The 14,554-nt window shown below is 40.1% G+C and overlaps 1 pseudogene; it reads left to right on the top strand.

The window, feature by feature from the left end:
* Positions 1-1,620: 1,620 nt before the first annotated feature.
* LOC113080539 (uncharacterized) lies at positions 1,621-10,401 on the top strand (annotated as a pseudogene).
* Positions 10,402-14,554: the final 4,153 nt, after the last annotated feature.

Below are 14,554 nucleotides of genomic sequence, written 5' to 3'. Positions count from 1 at the left end.
GACAAAGCATTCTAGAAAACTATAGCAGTCCACACAAAAGCATTAAGTAACAAAAGATACTACAAAAAAGTAGCTCTTCAAACAAAAGGTGATTCATATCCTGGACGAGCCCCCAATTTATGTTACGACCAACATAAGAAACCCATTCTGACAGGCAACAAACACCACAGTGGCCAGCGCAAAAAGTTTAAGTTTTATTATACAGGTAAAATTAATAGAAAAAATAGAAAAACAGCAAAAACTGTATAACAAACGAATCCTAAATAAGAACTGGTGAGTTAATTAATTTCAACTACCACTAACCCAAGAGTCAAGAAAACTTCCTATCTCCCGAGGAAGAAATCAAACACAGCTAAAGTTTTCCTAGTCCGCTCAATTAACCATGCTTTCTATGTACTCTGTGGTAACTTAACAGGCAATCACCATCCTTACACAAAAGAGAATGTGAAACAAGACTAAACGCAAACACAAAACAGAGTTCCCAGGGCAAGCCACCACTGAAGTGCCAACAGCTCTTAAATAGATAGAAGCTTCAGGTGTTTGTTATGGTCTCCGCCAACATCCAATTAGCAGCTGCACTCAGGAAAGGAAAACGAAAGAGAAAGAGCAGGGGCTCGTAACATTACGTGACTTATATTTCAAATAATTTAAAATTGATCATCCGAGTCTAAATTGATCCAGGGGTCCATACTAAAGACATTGCGGGCCGTATACAGCAGTTTTGGTTTCTTATTAGCAAAAATAGATGGCATTAGTGTCCCCACTTGCCAGGTGTCACATCCCTTTATTGTTGGATGGATTTCTCCAGAACGTCCAGATGGCCAGTCTGCCCCTGGTGGACCGTGAGTATTCTTGATTACATTGTTAACTTGTGGATGTTTGCTGAGGGAGAATCATTCTAAATAAAATTACTGCTTCGTTTATTATTTACATGCAGAGATCCAGCTGGACAGATGAAAACAGTGTTTACATTGTTACTCACTTACCTTTTTAATTTGGTTGAAACAAATAATTAGTTTTGTTGATAACGGAATTAAAAAAGAAAAAAATCTAAATGTGCTTAATGTGACTCTTAAAAGAACAGGTTTTTAAATACCTTTTGACAGAGAGGTGTTTTTAGTAAAACATTGATGGCATTTAATCAATTATTATTTTATTTAACAGATATTTTATACTAAATTAGTTTTAAAAAGCATGCTGTTATACAACACGTGATTTGTTTGAAAACCATAAACCATAATGTTTTCGCCCCTCCCAAATATCCGTCAAAGTGAAACTGAACTACTGCATTTAAAGACATTCTGCACCATGAAAAAATACAGTTCTTCTCATCGAAGCCTTAAACAAAGGAGGAAACTTTATTGAAGATAATAACCATTTCTAAAGACAGGAACACACAGGGTTTTGCTCCCAGTTTACATTTTTCAGGTAAGAAAAATCAGTCCAAAAATAGCTATTCAGATGGCTTTATTAAATCAGATTAATAAAAAAGAATAAAAAAATAAAAACATCTGATTACAAATTGATTGTCAAGTAGACTGTGCAAAATTATTTATGATTTAACTTAAAAAGTAAGTAATCTGGTTGCCTTTAAATTTTGAGTTCAATGAAAATAAAAAATAAAATAAAATAAAAATTCTGTTAACACAACAAAAGAGTTTAATTTAATTAACAGAAGCTCCAAATAGTTATTATCTGAAAAACATTAATTATCTTAGCTTATAGGTCAAAAGAAAACCAGTTGCAATATCAAATCATAGAAATAATTTTACGGTCTCAAAATATAAGTTCTTTCAGAAATTAAAGGTAAGCACTACTCTCACCAATGATATTTAAATCGATTGCTGTACATTCCCTTCTTAAACATGATGCTTTGCAGATATCTTCAGCAATGGGCAACAGTCAGTCAGCTCTAAAAGAACATGGCTACACTCTGGTGAAGGAAGAGGAGAATAAGATCCTGGTGAAAAATGAAGCTGGTGATCAGTTTGTCGTTAAAAAGTTGAGCACTAACCAGGTAAGTTAGAAGGTTTAATTATTATGAGAACTGAGAGTTTAATGAGGATTAAAAGATAAGTTCCTATAGTCCCCGTAGAGATATTAATACTTAAGGGGATAGCTCACCCCAAAATAAAAGTACCCCATGATTTATTAACCCTCAAGCCATCCTAGGTGTACTTGACTTTGGCCCAACTTTATAATAGGTGGCCTTAACTACTGTGAACTTACATTTAAATTCATCATTTGATACAATACACTTATTGTGTATACGTTTTTACATTGTACTTATATTTAAAAAAAATAAAATAATAATAATACCTGCATGCAATTAATTAATGTTATTACATATTATGTTGGTAACGCTTTAGATTACAGCCAATGTACCGCTTAATTAAACTAAATATACAGTGTACCTGTTTGTAACTATAGAGTACCTCCTGTTCCTAGAGTAGTGCTGTGGGTGCACTTGAGCTTCCGTATGTGGTTTGAGACAAGAAGAATAAAATGTACTACAACACTTTTCTTTACTACTATGCAAACCTACACCCTTGTTACGTGTAGTTACTGTGTAAGTATCATTTGTAAGTTGCTTTGGATAAAAGCGTCTGCTAAATGATTAAATGTAAGTGTAACATCAGCGGGCTGTAATTGAAAGTCAACCCTTGTTACCTCATGTTACGTGTAGTATCTTAGAATAGTTACACCTTACTTGTAAATCATTTACAGTATAAATACTTTTAATTTTCCAAGTCATTACCCGCTTATCCCCCAAACATTGCATATTAAACCCTTATACCTATGAGTAGATACTGTTGAGATACTCCATAGTCACAAGTAGAATCGCTGTAAATTCTGTTTAACTACACGTTACATTACTGGCTGTAATCTAAAGTGTTACCATTATGTTAATACAATTTTATTACAATGCACCCATCGCATTGCTTCAGAAGACCTATATTAACCCCCTAAAGCTGTGTTGGTACTTTTATGATGGATGGATGCACTTTTTTGGGGTTCAAAATACAGTGCCCCATTCACTCGCATTATAAAGCTTAGAAGAGCCAGGACATGTTTTAATGTAACTCAGATTGTGTGTGTCTTAAAAAAAGATACCTAAATGGCTTGAGAGTGAGTAAATGGGATGCTTTTCATTTTGTGGTGAACTATGCCTTTAAACAACATTAACCAGTAACTGTTATTTTCCTTTTTATTACTGTAAAGCTTCTTTGAAACAATATGTATTGAATTAAGTGCTATAAATAAATGTAACTCTATGAGTTCTCTCTGTTTTTAGGACGAATCAAAGTTTCTCCCAAAACTCAATCACCCACACATCATCCAGCACAAGGAATGTATCAAAGGTTGAGAGAAAATTCTAAATTAGTTCTGTTCATCTAAAATAGCTGCATTCAGAGCTAAATGAATTATTAAATGTCAGTGTGTTTTTAAATAATTTTAAAGTGTATTGAATCTTTTTCAGTTTCTGACTGTCTGTATCTTGTACTGGAGCACTGTGAAGGTGGAGATCTCGCTCAGAAAATCAAAAACAAAAAGGAGGAAAATGTTATGTTTTCTGAAAATGAGGTATGGTAGTGGATTAATGGTGAGGCTTAACTCAATAGCACAGGCATTATATTCTTCAGAATTACTTAAAAATACAAGCAAGTGTACTTGATTAGTTTTGGAGAAAAATGTTGGATCTCCAGGAGCAGAGATCCATCCATACGTTAGCATGATTTATTAAAATGGAGCAGCATTGTCTGACTTCAACCCTATTGAAACACCTGAAGCAGCTAATCTAGGTCATTAGGTTTACTAGAATCTGACAGACAGGTATGTTGGAGCAGGCTGGAGCAAATCTCTGTGACACTCAAGAGCAGGATTGAGATACTGTGATCTATAGGATCTTTTATAGCAACACAACCCTATATAATGGCATGCATAAGTTTATCTTGAGATGTATGTCAAAGAAAACACCTGAGCAAGCAGCATCCCACATTTAAAACAATGGTGTTTCTCATAATAAACATGTGACGATCGTGTACCCAGAGAGACACAGGGAGATAGAGAGATCCAATTGCAGGTATTTATTCAATAAAAGGGTAATCTAAATCGTTGTCAAACACAGCCAAGGTCAAAAACAAAAAGACAGTCCAAAATAAACAAACAAAGGAAAGGAACAGGAAAGGGAACTCAGAAAAAACAAGAGGACTCGGAGGATGAGCAGACTGGGAAGAATCTCGGGGAACGGGAATGCTGGATACATGAAGGGTAAGGACTCCATACAAACAACAGGAAAAGACTAGTATTTATAGGGAGGCTAATGGCAATAAAGTGACTGCACCTGGTGCAATTAACAGGAGTGCAATTACTGTGAAGACAGGACAAGACCAGGTCCTTAGAGGGAAACAGAATGAAAGACACAGACAAGAAACCCAGGAGGGAGGTGGACCGGCGGAGGATCAGGGGGAGGGACGGAGGGCCAGGTCCTTAGGAGGAAAACAGACAGAAGAAGAAGAAAAAAAAATAAACACAAAAACACAAGTTCAAGAAGGACATAGCGTGACGCCCACCAGGGCGGAGCAGAAGACCACCACATCCTTGTGGTCGAGGCAGAAGGTCCCAAGGGCGGAGCAGAAGACCACCACAACCGTGTGGTAGAGACGGACGCCCCACAGGGCGGAGCAGAAGACCACCACAACTGTGGTCGAGACCGGAGACCCCCAGGGCGGAGCATAAGACCACCACAACCGTGTGGTCGGGACAGAAGACCCCCAGGGCTGTGCGGAAGACCACCACATAAATGCGGCCGGACAAACAGGAGGACAAGTCTGGTTGGGCAAGTCTGAAACATAGAACATGAACATGTTAAGGGTAGCCTCCGTGGCCACGACAGGATCAGTTGCGTGCTCAGAGAGTTCGACTGAGACGTGCCGAGACTCTGGTAGTTAAGCAGAGACGTGGAATGGTTCTGGTAGTTCATCAGAGACGTGGAGAGGCTCTGATAGTTCAGCAGAAACGTGGAACGGCTCCGGCAGTTCAGCAGAGACGTGGAGAGGCTCTGGCAGTTCCACAGAGAAGTGACGAGACTCTGGTAATCCCATGGTGTTTATCCTGGATTCCAGAATATCAATGCTGATTTGACTCTGCTCATGAAGATCAATGGTGACTTGCCTTGTTCATGAAGATCAATGGTGACTTGCCTTTGTTCATTAAGATCACTGGTGACTTGAATTCTCCCATGAAGAATTCCGGTGACTTGACTCTGTTCTTGAAGATCACCGATGACTTGACTCTGTCCTTGAAGATCACCAGTGACCTGACTTGACTCTGGAAGGTCGACGGTGATTAGCCCTGACTCTGGAATGTCGCCGGTGACTAACCCTGACTCTGGAGGGTCCACGAGCACCTGACTCGACTCTGGAGTGTCCACGAGCACCTGACTCGACTCTGGAGGGTCCACGAGCACCTGACTCGACTCTGGAGGGTCCACGAGCACCTGACTCGACTCTGGAGGGTCAACCAGAACCTGACTCGACTCTGGAGGGTCAACTGGCACCTGACTCGACTCTGGAGGGTCAACTGGCACCTGACTCGACGTCGATGGTGACTAGCCCCGACTCTGGAAGGTCGACGGTGATTAGCCCTGACTCTAGAAGGTCGACGGTGACTAACCCTGACTCTGGAGGGTCCAAGAGCACCTGACTCGACTCTGGAGGGTCCACGAGCACCTGACTCGACTCTGGAGGGTCCACGAGCACCTGACTCGACTCTGGAGGGTCCACGAGCACCTGACTCGACTCTGGAGGGTCAACCAGAACCTGACTCGACTCTGGAGGGTCAACCAGAACCTGACACTGACTTGGTCAGTGTCGCTGGGCCGGTGGCCATCTTGGACAGTGGCGCTGAGCCGGTGGCCATCTTGCATCGTGGCGCTGAGCCTACATCCACCTTGTGCTGTGACGCTGGGCTGGCGGCCATCTTGGGCAGTGGCACTGGACTGACGACCACCTTGTGCTATGACGCTGGGCTGGCGGCCATCTTGGGCAGTGGCGCTGGACTGATGACCACCTTGTGTTGTGACGCTGGGCTGGCGGCCATCTTGGGCAGTGGCGCTGGACTGACGACCACCTTGTGCTGTGACGCTGGGCTGACAGACTTTTTGTGCAGTGGCGCTGGGCTGGCAGCCATCTTGCACCATGGCGCTGGGCTGGTAGACTTCTTGTGCAGAGGCGCTGGGCTGGTGGCCATCCCACCAGAAGAGACAGGAGTGGCTGGTGGGATGTGAATGTGTCCGAATGTGTCCAATTGAGCCAGTTCCTTCTGAGGAACCGGGTCATCCAGCCCAGTATTAAAATAGTCCTTAAGGGCCGCATCATTACATCCCATGCCCTCGACCTGGGACCAGAACACCAGTGCCATGGCACCAACATCATTGCCCTCTTGGCGGAAGGTGATTAACTTAAAGTATTTAGCCCTCCGCTCCACCATACTGGCTGGGGAGGAGACATGAAAGGACATACCGCTGGATCTGTTGGATGGAGTCCTTCTGTGACGATCGTGCACCCAGAGAGACACAGGAAGATAGAGAGATCCAATTGCAGGTATTTATTCAATAAAGGGTAATCCAAATCATTGTCAAACACAGCCAAGGTCAAAAACAAAAAGACAGTCCAAAATAAACAAACAAAGGAAAGGAACAGGAAAGGGAACTCAGAAAAAACAAGAGGACTCGGAGGACGAGCAGACTGGGAAGAATATCAGGGAACGAGAATGATGGATACATGAAGGGTAAGGACTCCATACAAACAACAGGAAAAGACTAGTATTTATAGGGAGGCTAATGACAATAAAGTGACTGCACCTGGTGCAATTAACAGGAGTTACTGTTAGTGCAATTATGGTGAAGACAGGACAAGACTAGAGGAATTCTAGTGCCTACGGTGAAGTGCCTAAGGGGAAGTGAGCCCAGTAGTGGACACCCAGGGAAACAGAGACTAGACAGCGTGACAAAACAGTGCCTTGTGAAAGTAGTCATACCCCATATGTTGGTCACAGTTTCGTTTTTGCTCTGGTATGCACTTTCAGCTGTTAGACCTCTTATAGACAGGTGTGTGCCATTCCAAATCATTTTAACCTCTTTCCATCAATAGTAAATATTGCATTTTTTATGAAATAAAATTAGTAAATTCACATTGTACTGAATTACAGATTCTGGACTGGATTGTGAAGATCTGCATGGCTTTAAAGTATCTGCATGATCAACAGATCCTGCATAAAAACCTGCGACCCGAGGTAAAGATTTAATTCACTTCATACACATAATCTAAATGGGAACAAGGGAGCACTTAAGCCGATAATTCACCTAAAGTGCTCTAAAAATGCATCTAACTTGGCTTTACACATTTATTATTATGTGTGAATTGTAAATAATGAATATAAGCAGCAGCATGGAGTGGTTTATAAATCCAGAAGAAATTAGGATGTAAAATAATCCAATGGAATCATAAATACAACAATTCATGAACACAAAGGGGCTGTTTACACATCAGCATTTTCAACCAAAACCAGAAAACCTATAATGTGTTTTGGTCGTTCATTTACACAACAGCAGCATTTAAAGCTTTTGAAAGCGATGCCTCAACAGTCTCCATGTAAGCAATAAAAATGTGAATTATCTCATGCTCATGCCTATTACATTTTCGCGAGGTGTTTCTTGACTAAGTGATGTCGCCAACTACTGGCCTGGCAGCAGAATACAGCATTTTTGTTTTCACAGATCTGTGTGAATGGGAATCATTTTGACAATTTTGTTTTCTGTTTTTTAGTACATCGCTCTCATGTAAACATAACGTCAGTAACATTTGAGACTATAAAAATTCTGCAGTTTAAAGCTGCAAAAGTTTATCAGTGTACTGGAAATGCAAAATTCCTGAGAATGAAACAGAAAATACTTTCACTCAATATCACCATCTCCAGACTTATAACAACATATATCTGTTTTCTTATGACAGAGTATATTCTTCACTACATTTGGAACCATCCGTCTTGGAGAGTTTGGAGTGGTCCATCAACGGTATTGTTTCATTCAAAACATAACTTGTCAGGAACTCTTCTATGCATTATACAAAAAATACATATACCGTACATGTGTGCTTTATGATCTGTATTCCTTACCATATTTTCCCTGTTTCTATCAGATCCACTAAAGGACGAACAGCTGAAGATGGACCTTCTTCATATATTGCACCTGAGATTTTGAATGACAAACCTTATGAGGAAAAAACGTAAAAAAAAAAAAAAACATCTTCAAAGTGTAATGATGACTGGTTATACATCATACTGTATGTTTCAAACTGAATACTAATACTATGATGTTAATAACTTTCACAGTGAAATATGGAGGCTGGGATGTGTCATCTATGAGTTGTGCACGCTGAAATGTGTGGTGAGATTTTCCTTTCATCAGATTGAAAGAGTTTCAAAAGGTTAAAACAATGATATTCAAATTTATTGCAGGGAATTTAATATAATGTATTAAGAAATATAAATGCAATCTCAAGACAAAAATATCAGTTAATTAGTTAACCAGTTAAAGGGTTAAGTCACCCAAAATGAAACATCTGTCATACCCTCCTGTCATTCCACACCTGTACCTTCATTCACCTTCAGAACTCAGATATTTTTTTATGAAATCTGAGTGATTTCCTTCCCTCTATAGAGATCCAGTGTAACTTACACAGTCAAGGTCCAGACTCCATGTGACTCAAGTGGTTTGACCTCAGTTTTTATAAAGCGATGCGAGTGCTTTGTTTGCACAATACAGATAGATAAATAAATACATTTAGCCCTGGCTGCTCTTGCTCTATCTCTGTTTGCACTGCTTTACAAATGTATTTGCTTAATTGTTTTGTCTCAGTGGGAATACAACTTTTGGGAATACAAAGATTTTGACAACTGATTCTCAATTTTTATCCCCATTTAGTTTCCTGCAGTACTCACAGTTGAGAATGTTAAGAAGATACTCAGATCCTCCCATAAAGCTCATCCGAAGACCTTATCTGAGGATCTTTGTCAGCTGGTAGCAGACACACTTCAGCCCAATCCGGCGAAACGCCCGTCTGTCAGCAAGATCTTGACCAGACCTTTCATCATTAAATATCTTTGTGAAAAGGTGAGTTACCTTATTAAAATATTAATTGTTCATAGAATTTGCTTTAAAAAGTACACATTGACACAACATGGGGAAAAAACACTGAACATGCAAAAATTTGATTTGATGAAATTTGCCTTTTTTTCAGAACATGCAAACTATTCAGACACTTTATGGGACGCTAGAGGAACTGAGAGCCCTGGCTGATGGTTTGGAAAGAGTCCATTTCAACACAACTGTAGGCAGTCTCACAGGAGGTGTTGTAGGACTGGCTGGAGGAATCGCATCTGTAGTTGGACTTATTCTCGCTCCGTTCACACTCGGAGCATCTCTGATAGTAACAGGGGTGGGAATCGGTACGGCAGTAGCTGGAGGAGTAACAGCTGGTGCCAGCAACATAACAAACATGGTTAACCATAAAACAAACCGGAAAAGATCAAAATGCTCATAAAAGAGTTCCAAGAAAAAATCACCTCCACAGTTTGCTGCATAAAAAACATCCAAATAGCTGTGGAAACTTTAGAAAGACAGTTTTCCACAAGTGATCAGTCGTCTATCAATGCACAACCTGGGGCAAATGCTGGAGCTCGACTTGGACGAGGACTGGGAGGAATTCCGGAGCTTCTCCGTTTAATTGAAGTCGTAAATGTTGGGAAGGTTGCAGCTCAGGCTGCGAGAGCTGTTCGTGTGGCTGAAACAGCTACTGGAGTTTTGACTGCACTTTTTGTAGCTGTTGACGTCTTCTTTGTTTTTCTCGACTCCAGAGAAATTCACAAGATTCGCCAAGATCACGCTTTAAGAGAGTGTAAAGGAAAATCAAAATCTACCAGCAACCAAGGCACTGGGTCGACCAACCAGACGTCAAATAACAGTGACACAAACCTGGTCAACAAACAGGCTGAAGATCTGAAGTCTGAGACCATGAAATTTGTGACAAAAATAAAGGAGACGACAGAGGAGCTTCAGAAGATTCTGGATACACTGCGAGATGCACTGCAGCCATTCTCTGAGCTCCCAAACACTGACAACAAAACTTGTTAGTCAAGTTCTCCAGTCATAGATTAATTATAGTCGCAGCAAAGGTTAGGTGATGAATATGTATCCATTCTGCATTTATTCTGTATAATCTGGATTTTTATGATGAACTATCTAAATTAATATTGCTGGTTTCAATAATGCTTAGAAACTTTTTGAGAAGCAATAAATAAGCTTGCTGCACTTCCATTTAATTATCTTAAGAATGTTTGTTAGGACCAATTGCCTTTTTTTTCTGTATACAGTGGCTGCTTATTATAATTTTCCTTCACTTGTACAGAAATAAATATATCATAAATCCAAACATTTATTTTTATCTTTATTTAATTATTTTTTAACAGAACTTTTATTTGAGAAAAGCCGAACCAAAAAAAAAGAAGGAGAAAAAAAAAAGAAAAAGAATACCGGACACCAAGCATTCATGAATGCACACACATTGGACTGTGCACGTCTCTGGCCAACTAGTGATAGCTGGTGTTCTGTGGCTCAGCTGATTGTGTGACAAAATTCAAATGAATCAAATAGAATCGACCTGGGGTGCGTTTCCCAAAAGCATCGTTAGCCAACTATGGTCGCAAGTTCCGTCATTACCAACGTAGTTCAACGATCCGGTGTTTCCCGAAATCACAGTTCAAACTAACAATCGAAAAACGGCATCACAAACTTGTGTCGTTGGAGCGACAGCTCTCCACCTGTGGTTAGAGGCATAGTTTGTCATTAGTTTGCTGTGTCGACGTCATTGATTGCGCCTCACCTGGGCTGTGTTCTATTCAGAGTTATCAACCCTATGACCTATTCCTCTAGAAGATTTCACCATCCACTTTGAGTGAATTAAAAGACTTAAAGTTGTGGTTTAAATGTATTACCTAATTTGCCTTCTTTATTGTTATTACAAATTCATTTTGAAACTATATAGCAGCGTGGCCCTCGCGATTATTCTCCCTCCGAAGTGCCCTCTGAAAGCATTAATCATGCTGATTGGAACGCAGCCATCGTTTCGTTTGTGCGAAGAAACGGTAAGTTTGACAAGCGAGTTATCTTTGTAAAAACATTCCAAAAGACATAATCTCATATAACAATCTCCTGTCTCCCAGCTGTCTCCCAGCACCCGGCTATCACCAAAGTCATGCACCATCTTCAGCCACTTGCAAACTGCAGAAGTGTCCCACACAAAGGTGCCATGTGTGCTTCCATCACCAACCCAACAGGCCATCACCCACCACCTCCATACATTTCCAACAGCATAATAATGCAGTGTATCTAACAACTGAATTTAAAGCGTTGTTTCTTCTTATTGCCCTCTGAAGATGTGAAGCCTAATGCTAGAGGACCAGACTGGAGAGGGTCTGATGTTGGAGGCCCAGGGTGGAGAGGACCTGATGTTGGAGGCCTGAACTTTGAAGGCAAAGGCCTGGTTGATGCACATGTATCTATACCTCCAAGGATCCTTTCATTGCAACAGGACCAAAACTGGCCTCTAACATCAGGCCCTCTCCAGTCTGGTCCTCTAACATCAGGCCCTTTCCAGATTTTATTTTTGTCAGTATTTGTAATGCAATATTTTTTTCAGCTTTGAAAATAACTGGAATTTATTATTTTCCACCTCCTCCAAAAGAACTGCAATTTCATGCTTTGAAAATTGGGGTTTTCGTGGCATTTTGATTAACACATGGCTTAGTGGCAAGGAGATTTAAATAGGTTTCACAGTTTTCAAAACCCAACTTTTTTCATTTTAAATTGTGGTTAAGTAGCCTATCTATATTAAATAAGAAATAGTATTTATATGAAATTTTGAAATTATTGACATTGGTATCAGTAAAGAGCACATTTTTAACTCTGTGTGTGTATATAATGTATTGAAAAACAAATGAATGATTCGTTATTTCTCGACTCCCATGTAACGTCCTTTCAAAAGCGTAATTCGAGTCAAAAAAAAAAAAAAGAGAAAATAAAACCAAATTGCTGTAGGGGGCGGTATGCGCTCATGGCTCCAGTCAGTCATTAGATCGAAGAAGAAGAATAACAACGGCTCAAACCAATATAGTTTGAACGATGGATCTGCGACACAGGTACCATGGTTTCGGGAAAAAGTTGTGACTAGCTAGTTCGTTTCCATAACGATGCATCGTACTATGGTGGTTAATCAGCGAGTTACGTCATTGTACGGGAAATGCACCCCAGAAGAGATGTCATAGGCCCTTTCCCAAATGGCACACTCCAGACTTGTGGACTTCCTCAGAGTCCACACTTTGGTGACGTCATGTATAGGGCTGAAACTATTTCTCGAGTAACTCGATTACAGAAAATTATCGAGGCAAATTCCTCTGCCTCAAAGCCTTTTTTAATTTATTTTAAAGCTCACGTCAGGTTCTTCTGCAATGATTTTTTTAATGTGACAACTCGTTTACGTCATCCACAAAGCGGAAGGAGACACAAGGAGTCAGCAGTGTTTTGATTTGAGGGCGCAGGCTGCAAAATGGAAGGGAGCGATAACAATTGCGAGCAGCAAAGAGAAGAAACAGATGTGACCAATCACGGAAAGTACGGACACAAGTCGGTTCTGGGGCATTTTAAGTTATTCACAAATTCTGAAAGTGTAGTCTCCAAGCTTTCCAACGATGTGTAACACATGGAAATCTGATAATATTTGGAGAAGCTGTGGCCATTTGAAGGTAGGCACTCAAAAAAGCTGAAACAGCAGAAATAGCCTCTGAAGATTTGCAGTTCTCACTGCTGCGAGTGACAATGGGGCTCATTTACATCTCATTTAGATAAGCCATACCCCCTGCATAGCAACGATAGACACAACGGGAAAAATCGGACCGCATAATATTAATAATAAAGGAGAATGTGCATTGTAAATGTCAGTAATTTATCTTTTTTTACTTTTATGAAAATGATTTAGAGGCTGAAATATGTGAGTTTTATCTTTTTATAAAAAATCTTTAATCTTTCAAATGTGGCCATCATTTTTAATGTTATTATTTTAATGTTTATGTAAACAAAAAGTACATATTGATGCTAATTTTATTTGTTATTTGCTGGTTTTCTACATAAAACTTGGTGAATTGATTTCATTGTGTAGCATTAGGACTTTTTTAACAGGATTCTGTGATAACCGATGAGCTAGCTAATAACAATAGGTAGATATGGGAAGGTCTAAACATGGACTAAACATGAGATAACGTGTACGTGTTCGTAGAATGAACACAAAACGACAAACTTTGATGTTTATGGAAACTCACCCCATAAGAAACAAAAGTATTCTCGCAGATCTCGATGCCTCCAATACATTCTTCCTCGTCATCATCTTCGCTCAGTTGTAGATTAGGGATATTATACAGTCTTATTATGCCGCTTTCATCGTTGCTCAGATCGTCTTCAGTATCAGTGAGCGCTTGTCTATAAGCATCCGGCTTGTCTTCAAGTACTTCAAAGCATTTTCGGTGTAACGGCCACGGTTCAGCTCGTCTGCGTTCATCTTTGCTGCGTCCATCTTCATTGAATTTTGATATCAGCTACAGCCGGCCAGAGCGCTGCATACTAAGTAGCCACGCTTCTCTCGGAGGGCGGGGGCAATAACAAAAGAAACAAAAGCCGGCTTATCCAGTATGGAAATACAGACAGACAATGAAACGCCCCTACTGCGTGCTAGAATCTCCGACAAACTAGCTGATTTCAACCTCAAAATGTACGCTTTTAAATAAAATGAAAAATCACCAATTTAAACGATTCTTTCTCATTTTGCTCGAAAGTTGTGCTGCCGACTTCTGTCACTGGTTTCCGTGACGGGTCACAAATAGGTGAAAACAACTCAAAATGTCCAAGGTTTGGGATCATTTCATATTGAAACGTAAAGTGAATGTCATGGCGTGTGTCGATTGCACAATAGAGCTGGCATACCACAACTAGGGCCCTATTATTTCCATGATGCAGAAAACGCGGAGGTAACTGTGGAATCCAGTCATAAAAAAATTAATTTAATGATACAGTTTAACGCGGAATGACACGGAATTTGCCAAATTCTGAATGAATTAATCAAAAATATGTTATTGCACTTACATCAAATCACGATATGGACTAATATTTGTAAATATTAAGCTGGAACAGTCTATTTAAATATAAATCCTGCATGTTCTGCGTGTATGTGTTAACACAAGGAAGCGTGCGTGATGCTTGTGGTGATTTCAGCTTCTGTCGTTTCACTAAATGAGGACGTGAACACACGAACAACATCTCCAGAACTGCTCTGAGAGTCACTTCATGAGCATTTGACTGTTTGATTTGAGTAAAACTAGCGTCCCATCACATACACAGAACTGTAAAGGTACGTCAACCCGTCAAAATAAAAGTCCCTTTTAATTT

This window comes from Carassius auratus, unplaced genomic scaffold (assembly GCF_003368295.1).
Source record: "Carassius auratus strain Wakin unplaced genomic scaffold, ASM336829v1 scaf_tig00031547, whole genome shotgun sequence".
NCBI classification, from domain to species: Eukaryota; Metazoa; Chordata; class Actinopteri; order Cypriniformes; family Cyprinidae; genus Carassius; species Carassius auratus.
The sequence above is the reverse complement of the archived record's forward strand: the minus strand, read 5'-3'. Positions and strand labels throughout refer to the sequence as shown.